The sequence below is a fragment of the Phaseolus vulgaris genome, chromosome 6 (assembly GCF_000499845.2).
Source record: "Phaseolus vulgaris cultivar G19833 chromosome 6, P. vulgaris v2.0, whole genome shotgun sequence".
Taxonomy (NCBI): Eukaryota; Viridiplantae; Streptophyta; class Magnoliopsida; order Fabales; family Fabaceae; genus Phaseolus; species Phaseolus vulgaris.
This window is the reverse complement of record NC_023754.2, coordinates 17,282,582-17,293,808: the sequence shown is the minus strand read 5'-3', so window position 1 is coordinate 17,293,808 and position 11,227 is coordinate 17,282,582. Positions and strand designations below refer to the sequence as shown.

Here is an 11,227-nt window from a genome sequence, read left to right as displayed (position 1 = left end):
GCCCAAGACCAAGAACTTGAAGAAATACAGTGAGAATGTGAAACTGTTTGCATACCAGTTTTCTTATGTCATTAAGTTGTTGTTCACTAGCTCATCTCAACCGACTGCAAAATTAATCATTAATATATATACCCTCTTCCTTGTAAAATTTGCTTTGTTTTATTTAGCATACAATTCTTTTTTATATTATGTCATGCAGTTCTTGGTTTCGTTATTGTGTACTATTCTCGCTTTCAATCCACTATATAGTTAGGTTTTACTTTTAACACACTATTAAGGGATTTTGTGTAACCCAATCATATTCTATGTTTTTTCTTTTTCCTCCAATTAAGAAAAAAGAAGAAGAGAGAGAGATCTGAGCCGATAACTAATTTAATTTAAACATTTGATTGATAAATTTAGCGGCGAGGATCAGTTATCACTTACAGCCGAAAGGTGGTCCCCACTCACCTGAATCTCTGAAGTAACGAATTTACATGTTTCATGCGATTTCCCAAAAAAAATTATTAGAACAAGTCAACAACTCTCTCTGGCTAGGATCCAATATGGATCTTCCTCTTTCTTCTTCCCTTAGTTAATCGCAGTCGCTATCAAATTTCCGATGAGATCCCCGGTGAACTCTTTGACCAGAGGTGGTTTTCTTGGTAATAGCACTGTGAACACTTATTATAGAGTTTTTTTTCTTTTTTTTTCAAATGAATCAATGTAAAGTAGTGTTAGGGTTCGTTGTTGGTTACATAGGTTGTTTTGGTTAGTTATGTTTTTCAATTCAATCGATACTGTGAACACTGTTCCTCTCTTTTGTTCTTACCTTCTATCAAATTGTTGTTTCATGGAAGATGTGATTAGGGAAACTTGATCTGTGAAACTCTCGAGCAAGAATTCGTGAACGATATCTTCAATAGGTGGATCCGGTTCATACAGATCTGGTGTATGTGTCTTCTCCTACAACACTACCATCTGAGTCGTTCACAGATCTAATGGCTGATGTGACGTATGCACAATTAGCTCAGTGCGTATGCTGCCTAGTCTTTTTAGAGCCTTTGGAACAAAGCCTTTGCTGGGTGCTGTTGGAAGAACTAGCAGGTTGGTGCTGGTGTTGGAAGATTGGGGATTAAAGATGAAATCCACACACCTAAGGATCAACACCCAAGACTTTTTAGGTGAAGTAGGGAAGAAATTGATGGACTTGGAGCTAGAAGGATTGGAGTAATTGGTGAGTCAATCCTCGGGTGTAAGCCCCACTGTCCAATTTCTGAGAATCAAGCAGTTTCTATTTTCAATTCAGATCCTGATATCCACAATTCTGCATAGTCTCAGACGTTTAGAGTCGAACAATATCTTGTATACGGTTAATTCTTCACTAATTGAAAAAATAGATCTAACGAAATTGTTGTGTTGCCAACGAAACAAGGTGAAATAGATCTGCGAAGTGTATGGAACACGATCCGTTTGGAAAGCAGAACTACTTCCTCTATAGAACATAAGCAGTGGAGAAGGAAATAAGTAAAATCTCATAAATGAACAAATCTTTTATTTCTTTTTACAAAATATAAAAACAGAAAATGTATTATTAATTCCATAATCAATTATGTTTTTATATTTATGTTTGTAACCTAATTCGTTATATGGTGAAGATTTTTAAAAGAATTTATTTAAATATTAAAAATAATTTATTATAATAAACATTGGATTAAGTTGAGTTTTGTCTGGGCATAATTATAATTATTGGTCAATAACACATATTCATGTGCCTGACACTGTGAGGGAGTGTCCTACCTAGGAACATGGACAGAAAGATTCCAAAATTTGTATTTTTTTTTTAAAATTTCAGGTGTTTGTCACAACACATATTTTTTTATTTTTTAAAAAAATCAGAAATTGAGAATGTTTGCTTTAGGTTTGATTTATGTTTTAATAAATAACATATATAATAATGCTTTTTAGTTACATATTTCAAAATTTTATTACATAAGAAAAATTAGATTTTAACTTTCTTGAAATCAAAAAAAGTTTTCTTAATAAAAATATTATATGTTCTATAAGATCATTTAAATTAAATATTTAAAATAATTTATAGCATTGTAATTTATATAAAATATCATTGTAAAGAATGATTTGTAGTAAACAAAATGAATAAATTTATTTATAGCTTATTAAAAAAGTTTATTCTAACTTGGTCTAGCCTTTACATCATTAAATAAACATTTGGATAAATCATGTTTAAGGTTGAACATATTTATATTTACAATTTGAACTAATATTCGTGTTTGGTAAATTTAGAGAGTAAAAGGATTTTGAGTTAAAACTATAAAGTTTTATTGTCCAAATGTGAAAGTGATAGTTTGTTGTTTATATTTCAAGTTATAGTGAAGATCATTTTTTTCTCTCTTATTTCTCATCACGAACCAAGTAATTTGAATACAAATGGATCATTCAGGGGAGACATCTTTCTTCTTCTCAAAATTTCCATTTGATTTCAAGGAAACAAACATGTAGAAGGTTTTTCAAAGATGGGGAATGGTGAATGATGTTTTGATATGCAGGAGATTGAACACTAAAAAGCAGATTCAAATTTGTTAGATTCTTGGGTGTTCAGAACATTAGGGAGCTGGAGAAAAAGCTGAAAACAATTTGGTTTGGGTTTCGGAAAATCAATGTTAACAAACCCAAATACAATAGGGTAGCAGAAACAAGAAAGGAATGGAACGATAAGTAGAAAAAAAAAGAAGACAAAATTGCAAGTGAAAGTGGTTAAAAAAGTGTGGAAGAAAAAATGAACAAATCATTCATAGGCACACATTGTCAAGAATGGGAACAAATCACAAACACACCACAAGGCAAGAATAAACGTAATACATTTCAAAGTGGAAGAAACACCTAAAGAATGGAGGAACTTATCTCCTAAGTTTGTTGGATCCTGTCAAATCTTGAGAAAGGTAGGTTCAGTGACTTATGAGATCGCAGAAAAACGCGAGAATAAAAATTGCACCGGATGAGATTTAAAACCAAGTTCCTTAAGTGACCAAAGAAACTTTAACCACTACACCAGACAAATTTTATTATATTATTAATATAATTTATATTATTATTATTAATATAATTATTAATATTAATATAATTTATATTATTATTATTAATATAATTATTATTATTAATATAATTATTAATATTAATATAATTTATATTATTATTATTATTGATATAATTTATATTATAATTATTATAATTTTTTTTTTGGTTAATTAGTCTTAGTTGCTAAAGAAAGTCCAGTCCATTGTTGATGTGTTCCTTTAAAACATCCGGTATTTCTTCTGACACCACTCATTCTTCTTCCTGCACCTCATTACTTTTTGAAATCCCGAATTACCCGTTTTATTTTATTTCAAGACGCATTTTCCATGGTAGCGAGGGTGTAATCAGAAATTGGATTTTGAGAATGAATTTCAAAATTGAAAATCCATTACTAAAAAAACACATTAAAAAATAAAGTGTCCAAGATGGGAAATTGTTTTCCAGAATGGAACTTTCAAAAGAAAAAAAGTTTATTCCAGAGTGAGAGCAGAAAAAAACCCATCCATAACCATTTTCATCATTTCAGGTTTTTGACATGAATAATAAATTTTATATTATTTTGTTAAATAATGATTAAATTTTTTGTCCATAAGATATTATTTAAAGAACTTGAATGCATATAGTTTTAATTTTGTATTATACTATGATTTATATGTGTAAAGAAGAATTGCCAATAAAGTATATTTAACATGTTATTTTAACAAATCCTAATGGCGACATGCTTCTTCTTCAAGTATCATATGATCATATCATTCATTTTCCACTTGAGGAAAAAAAACTTAATTCTCATATAATATTATTTACACTTTTATTTTATCATCTAGCATTCTTTGTTTTTATTTTTTTATCTAGCATCATTTTAAAAGTAAAAAAAATAATAAATTAATAATTTTAATTTTGAATGCATTAAATAAATAAATATTTTTAATGTTTAAAATAATTATTAATGAATAAAGAAATGGTTTTTTACAAAATAAAATTAAAATAGTAATAAATTAAAAATGTTTAGTTTATTTTTTTTGTAAGAATGAAGAAAATAAAAAATTAAACCCTACAACAACATAAAAGTTGAATCTATAAACATAAATTAATATTTATTTTTATTATTATTGATGATGTAATCATATTAATTTCAAGTAAAAGCATTCAAAGACAAACACTCATACATGGCTCTCCTTTGATAGGAGGAACACCAGATTTTTGGTAGAAGATAGACAAAATCCAAGAGAAGTATGACCATTAGGCCAATTTGCAGTTCGCTTGGACGAATTATGGTGTGACTGTGGGAAATTCCAAAAACTACACTTATCATGCTCCCATGTGCTTGTTGCATGCAAATATGCTCACCACGATTTTGCTAGGTACATCTCACTTGTGTACACATTGCAACAAGTCTTTCATGTTTACGAAAGACTATTTGGTGAACTCAGAAATGAAGAGTATTGACCTGCATACACTGGTCAAATATTATGTCCAAGTCCCGACATTAAAACCCTCACATCTAAACCCCAACTACCACACTATTAACATCGCTCGTTAAACTCTTATATTTTTTTTTGTTAACAATCATCATTAAACCCTACCACTTCAATTTTCAGGTTTTATTCTTTTTTCACTTATCAAACTGAAGTTGTGCATGACTGACACGATTTTAGTGTAAAAATAATACAATTGAAATCATGCATGAATGTCACGACTTCAGTTATATTATTTTTACACTGAAGTTGTGTCATGTTTACACGAATTTACTTAAGCTTTAATTTAAAAATTAATCATAATCGTCCAAAACACTCATATGTGTTATACGATTTCAACTAAAGTCGTTCATGAGTAACACGACTTCTATATTAAATGAAGTTGTGTATTTCTAACATAATTTCTTCATAATAAAACTGTGTTAATGAGATATAATTTATCCAAACCCGTGATAATTTTTTTTGCCTATATCAATAATAAACTAAGTGAATTACACTAATCTCCTACAAAAACGCATTAGTAAAGTATATTCGCCTAAAATAGTTATTTGGTTGAACATTTTACTAACTCATTTTAGATACATTATCCTTTAGGGATGCTAACCAAGCTATCTATGACTACCAAGCTGGTAGAAGAGATGCTAACCTTCCTATCTATGACTAGGCTGCGTCGAGAAGAGAAGGATGGCCATACGTGGGGAAGTGAAGATGAAAGGTGTTTTTCAGTGAATTCCGCTTATGCATGCTTGGCTAACCAAGGAAGAGGGCCACATCTAGACGTGTTTAAACTTCTTTGGAAGGCTAACATGGAGGGCTTTGACGGACAATCTACCAACTAGAGAGAGGTTGAGTAGGAAAGGGGTGATCTTGAATAATACCTTATGTGCTCTATGTCAGACCACAGCTGAGTTCAGTCAACATCTCTTCATGGAATGCAAACATACTCTGTGCGTTTGGTCGTTGTGTTACAGATGGTTTGGTATAGTGCTTGCCCAACATAATGATATAAAGACCAATTTTGAGAGTTTCCACTTATTCCAGGTTAACTAAAAAAAAAATTTGGTTTGAAAAGGAGTTTGGCCAGCAATTGTGAGGAGCATATGGGACCAAAGGAACGAGGTGGTGTTTAAGCATGGTGTAGTAGATGCAGAGGAGATATTCCAAAAGGCCCAAATCAAATCATGACTATGGTTAAAACATAAATCAAATTCTTTCACCTACTTTTTAGTGGACTGGATTTTAAATCCAATGTCATGCATTTAAATAAAAGGGGCGGAAGGTGGATAATCGGTGTGAAGAAGGAAGGAGGTATGGTAGATGTATATGGAGTGAGATGCTCTCACGGGGAGTAGAGACAGCGTGAGAGTGGGGGGTGTGGCTAAGGAGTTTCTTTCTCTTTAAAAATAAGGTAACATTGGAGAACTTGTTCTCTGTTCTTTATGCAGGGGTGCTCTTGGACGGAAAAGCTCTCATACTGGTTACAGTGGTAACCTTTTGAAGCTATAAAGCGGTGTATGGACTAGGGTGATGAGCGCATATGGGAGAGGAGAAGACGCATAACAAGTTGGAGCTATACACAAGTCCTAGGTGATGCAGGAGTGTGGTAACAATAAGGATTAAATCCTCTGTTTTGGGATGGAAAATACCAGGAGTTCAGCCGAACAATGCAGGTTTTTCATTCGTGAGTTTATGCCTTCAAGCTGGATGAGTTTAGTACCATCTTATTAATGTAGGTTTTTTGTAATTGGGGTGAACCCCAGGTGAGTAGAGATTTGCTGAAATGAACAACTTTCTATGATTTGGAAGCCTTGAATTACATGTGGTTTACCACATGTAATGTATGGGTATTGTATAAGGGTTGGGACATCCTGAAATATCCCTCTTAATTTATTTATTCTTTGTTGATAAAAAAAAATACATTATACTTTATCCAGAGAAATGATATATGCTTTTAATTGAAAGTAATTTCTAAGTGTTGAATTTTCTTCACTTTTAACTCACATGTTTCTCTCTGTTGTCATGTTGTCCATGTTGTTTTTAACAAATACAAGTGTCAATTAAATATTTTAAATGTTGGTGTTGCCCTCCGTATTTCTCTTTCATAGCTGCACGGCAACGTATCTTTCGATTCTTACAATTATTCGTTACACATTTCAATAGATGAACCATGTTTTTTATATCTGTAATATAATTTTTTTTTATATGTTTTATTTCCAAGAAAATAGTATTCCTGTACCAAGAAGGTATTAGAGTCAAAATTTTCGAGTTTTAATAAACCCAATTAATCATTAACACATTAATTTTATTTCTTATTTATTTGTACTCAAATAACTTTATCATTCGAATGATTTTGGAATTCTGTGGACTCTGTTTCGTCTGTCTCATACGTCTACGCAAGAATTATTTGAAAAATGGAAATACAATTTTCTGTGAAAAAATATATTTATTCTCAGCTTTCTAGCTATGTTTTTTATTAAACACCATAAATTTTTATTTATACCACTGGCACAAAATTACTGAAAAGTTTGTTTTCGTAAGCGTCACTATTTAATCTTTAAGCTTAACAAAGTATAACCAGCCATATTTTCATCAAAAACAATTTTCAAACCTTCTCTGACTTGAGTTTGACTTGGACATATCAGAAGTTAAGGTTTTCTTAGGGATAAAGTCTTGAAAAAAAAGTTAAACTATTTTTTTTTTTTTGTATAATTAGGGAAATTGAGGGAGTGATAGAAAAAAAAGTTAAAAGGAAAAAGAAAAAGAAAAATGATTTAGCTAAAAATAATAATGTATTATTGTTATTATTTATAGAATTAAGTTAATTACTCATGTTATAAATAAATAAATTTAGCCAATTACGTATGAATATCCCGTAAGATTCTTCGTTGGTTATTTTTTCTTTAGATGTGGGATTGTCTCCTCGGATAACAGATATGCTCCAAGATTTCTTCTTCCACAGTCAACTATTTGGAAGAAACCAAATTGCAGGCATTATTCTCTCAGGAGCTTTTTTTCCAGTCAAAGGCAACGAAAAATCTTGCATTCAATGACAAAATTTTTGCTTTACCTCTTCTTGCGTGTTTGAATCTGCCCCACCAGCCTCAACACCATCACTGTCTTTTTCCTTGCTTAAGGGAACGTGTCTTCTTTCGTTCCTTTCTTATATCTGTTTCTAATTTTCAACACATGCCCACGGCAAATGGCGGCGGCACAAGAAGGACCCACAATGAAAGCCTCGTGATTTTGAAGGCGCCACCATGCAGATCACTATATTCTCCAACCATTTGCTTTTTATCATTACTCGATCATATACTCTTTTTCAATTATTAAAACAGTATATTATTACTTCACTGTCTAATAACAGAGTTTTGAAATTGAAGATTATAGATAAAAATATTTTATTATATATAAGTATATAAGTTTTGTAAAACTCACTTAATTAACTGGTTTTATAATATTATTTTAAATTTAAAAAATTTATTTTTTAGTATGATATCATAGTCATTTAAAACTTATTTTAATAAGTATTTATTGGAGCTATCGTATCATCCGTTATCGAATCATTGTTGGACCATTCATAATATTATCGACTTAGAAGAATGAAGATTCTATTTTTATATCATTATAATTCTAATTTTCCTGTAAATCTTAAATCAATAATCTAAACACATCAAACTTGGATTTTTAAGCGCTTCTGGTCATGGGTTGTTCACTAGGACGTTGAACAGAAGACTTATAACCTGTAGAACTCCGTTTTCTCTGACTTTGTTGTGTTAAGTATGATTTGAATAATGAAAATGTAATTTTTAATGAAAATGACTCTCAAATTTATGTTTTTCTTCTATTTTACGGATTTGAAATTAACCTTTCTATACTAAACAAGAAAAATAAAACTTTTGACAGTGTGTAAAAGTGTGAGACAAAAGTACTCTTTTCAAATGTTAAAAGTCTATGTTAGATTTGCAATTAATTAGTAAGTCTCCTAAAATTAATTAGTTTAAACTCACGTGAAATTATTTTGTTTTAAAGTCTCATCAAATTAATTAATCTAAAGTCACGTGAAATTAATTGGTATAAAGTCAGATGATTATCATCAACTAATGCAATAATTTTGACTAATGATTATTTGCAATATTTTACATAGTTCTATTAGAGGCAATGTTTGTTTTTGTTGAAAAAGTACATGGCAAATCACATTAAAAGAATAATTAAGTTTAACTAAAATACCAATTTAATTTTGAAACAGAATAAAAAATTACAAATAAGACATATAATTACATGATAACACAAAAAATCATTATTTTAAATTGTTAATTCACTTCTAAGATATGTGATATATTGAAATATAGAAACTAATTAGAAATTTCTGGAATATTTATAATATCAATTATCTTCTTTAGATATATCAAATCTAATTTAATGAAGTTTTCCATTTTACATTCATTACTTGCAGATAATATCTTCGACCCATAATAACTAACTATTTAAAAGTAAAAACAACTAACAATAATACACTTATATTATGTACATATGATATGAAAATAATATTCAAAAATAAGTTTTAATTATATTTTCAAATACATTACCAAAAATCATTTTATTTTATTTTTTTATTAAAATTATTTCTTATACTATATACACTATCAATTAAAATAATATATAAATTATCAAATAATATATAAAATAAATTATAGAAAAAAATTTATTAATAATATAGTAAATATAGTTCAAATCTTTTTAATTTAGTAAAGTAATATAAAAAAGGTACACGTTTCTCTCTCATTCTTACCTTTAATTTTGACACACTATTTGAAGGCAAAAAGCAAGAGGTTTCCAAATAGTAATTATAGTTATCTGAGAACTTAATAAATTAATATTTTAATTATATTTATTTTATTTTTTAATTTAAAATAATAAAATATATTATTATAATAGGTTCTCAAATGAAATGTATTTTTTTGGGTTTTATCATTTTTGGTTTTCAAACTTCCATAAAAACTTCCAGAAAACTTCATCCCTCTATTTGAAACTTCCAAATAAATAAGTCAAGTCGGATTAATTGTAACTGATGTGACATTTTTCTGAGGTTTGAGTGTGTACCTATCTACGTGCGAAAGCATCACAAAAAATTAACAAAAGAGTTTATCATTAATTAATAATAATATTTAATTTATTCTACAACTTTCCAACTTTCCTTAATAAAAAATACTATTTATTTATTTATATATGATATTTGTGTTTGACTCAGAAGCTATTTGTTCACCAAACTTTACTTTCTTCCTTTCATGCACTTTCATCTAATATATTCTTTATATTTACTAAATGCCTCTTTCATTATAATTATTGAAAACACAACGTAAAAACCTTCGATAAAAGAATATTAAATAATATAAAATATTTTCTACACATTAAACTATTATAGATGTATCATCTAATATTCATCCAACTCATTTCAACTTGACAAAAACAAGTTGAGTTGGATTTGATTTAATAAAACAATACGTAAATTCCTTATTCCAAGTGCAAATGTTTTCGTTAGGCTCAATAAAATGAAATATACTATAAGATACTTTTTCCTCTATAACGATCCCTAAACAAAAATCTTGTAACACTATTAAATAATATTTATTATTATAAAATAATTCGTTTTATTCCATTCCATTTCAAGTGTAGTTAAAGGTTATTATGAAAAAACTAATAAATATATTAATTCTTTTAATAAAAAATTTATAAAAAAATTTATTTTAACCTTTTCATTTTTTATTATAATAGATAAATATATGTATATAAACTAAAAAAATATAAAATTAATGGTATGAATATAAACAACAGCAAACATAGATGTCATTTTGAAATTTAAAAGTATATAATAACTATCTAATTTAGTTAATATAATAATTAATTTTTTTATATTTTTTTAAACATATTTATTTATGTATATATATATATATATATATTACTTAAAATAAAAGCTTTTATACTTTTTGTCTGGAATATAAAAAAAAAACACGTAACTATACATGCAGTATTATATACAACTTTTAAAGGAAATAGAGCTTATTGGGACCCATTATAAACTACCGTCATCTTCAACGTCATCGTGTCGGCAAATACGTAGCTAGATTAATGCTTTCTATTAATATTCATTTGGCTATTGCATATGTAATATTATTTATTTTATTTTATTTGCAAAGAATTAAAAAATTAAAGGGAGACTTTAGAGTTACCTTAACCTTTATACAAATAAAAAAAAAATAAACTATAAAAAAAAAAAAACTTACCCTCTTACACCAACTTATAAAAAAACCTGACAGCAAAACTAGTATATATAATATTAACTAGTGTTTATATCCTGTCATCTAAATATTTCAATTTATATTAACTTTGCATCATATTAATAACTAAAAAGATAATAATAAATTTAAAATATTGATTTTGAAAATAATTAATTTAAAATGTAAGGATAATGAAAAAAATGTGTGAAAAAACATTACATATTAATAAAATGAAAATATTGTTAAATAGAATTTGATGACATTCAATTGTTGACTTATAGACTGAATTAATAACTTCTTCCAATAGTTTTAGGACGGTTCTTCTCTTTTCTTATTTTTTTTTTATTTGATATAAAATGAAAATGGCTTTCTAATTCATCTTAAATTTTGGAAATCTTTAAA

The 11,227-nt window shown here is 28.2% G+C and overlaps 1 long non-coding RNA gene across 1 annotated transcript; it reads left to right on the top strand.

Moving 5' to 3' along the window:
• The first annotated feature begins 496 nt into the window (after positions 1-496).
• LOC137833081 (uncharacterized) lies at positions 497-1,395 on the top strand. The gene is made up of 2 exons (XR_011084673.1): positions 497-644; positions 840-1,395. It is a non-coding gene; the product is annotated as an uncharacterized lncRNA (long non-coding RNA).
• Positions 1,396-11,227: the final 9,832 nt, after the last annotated feature.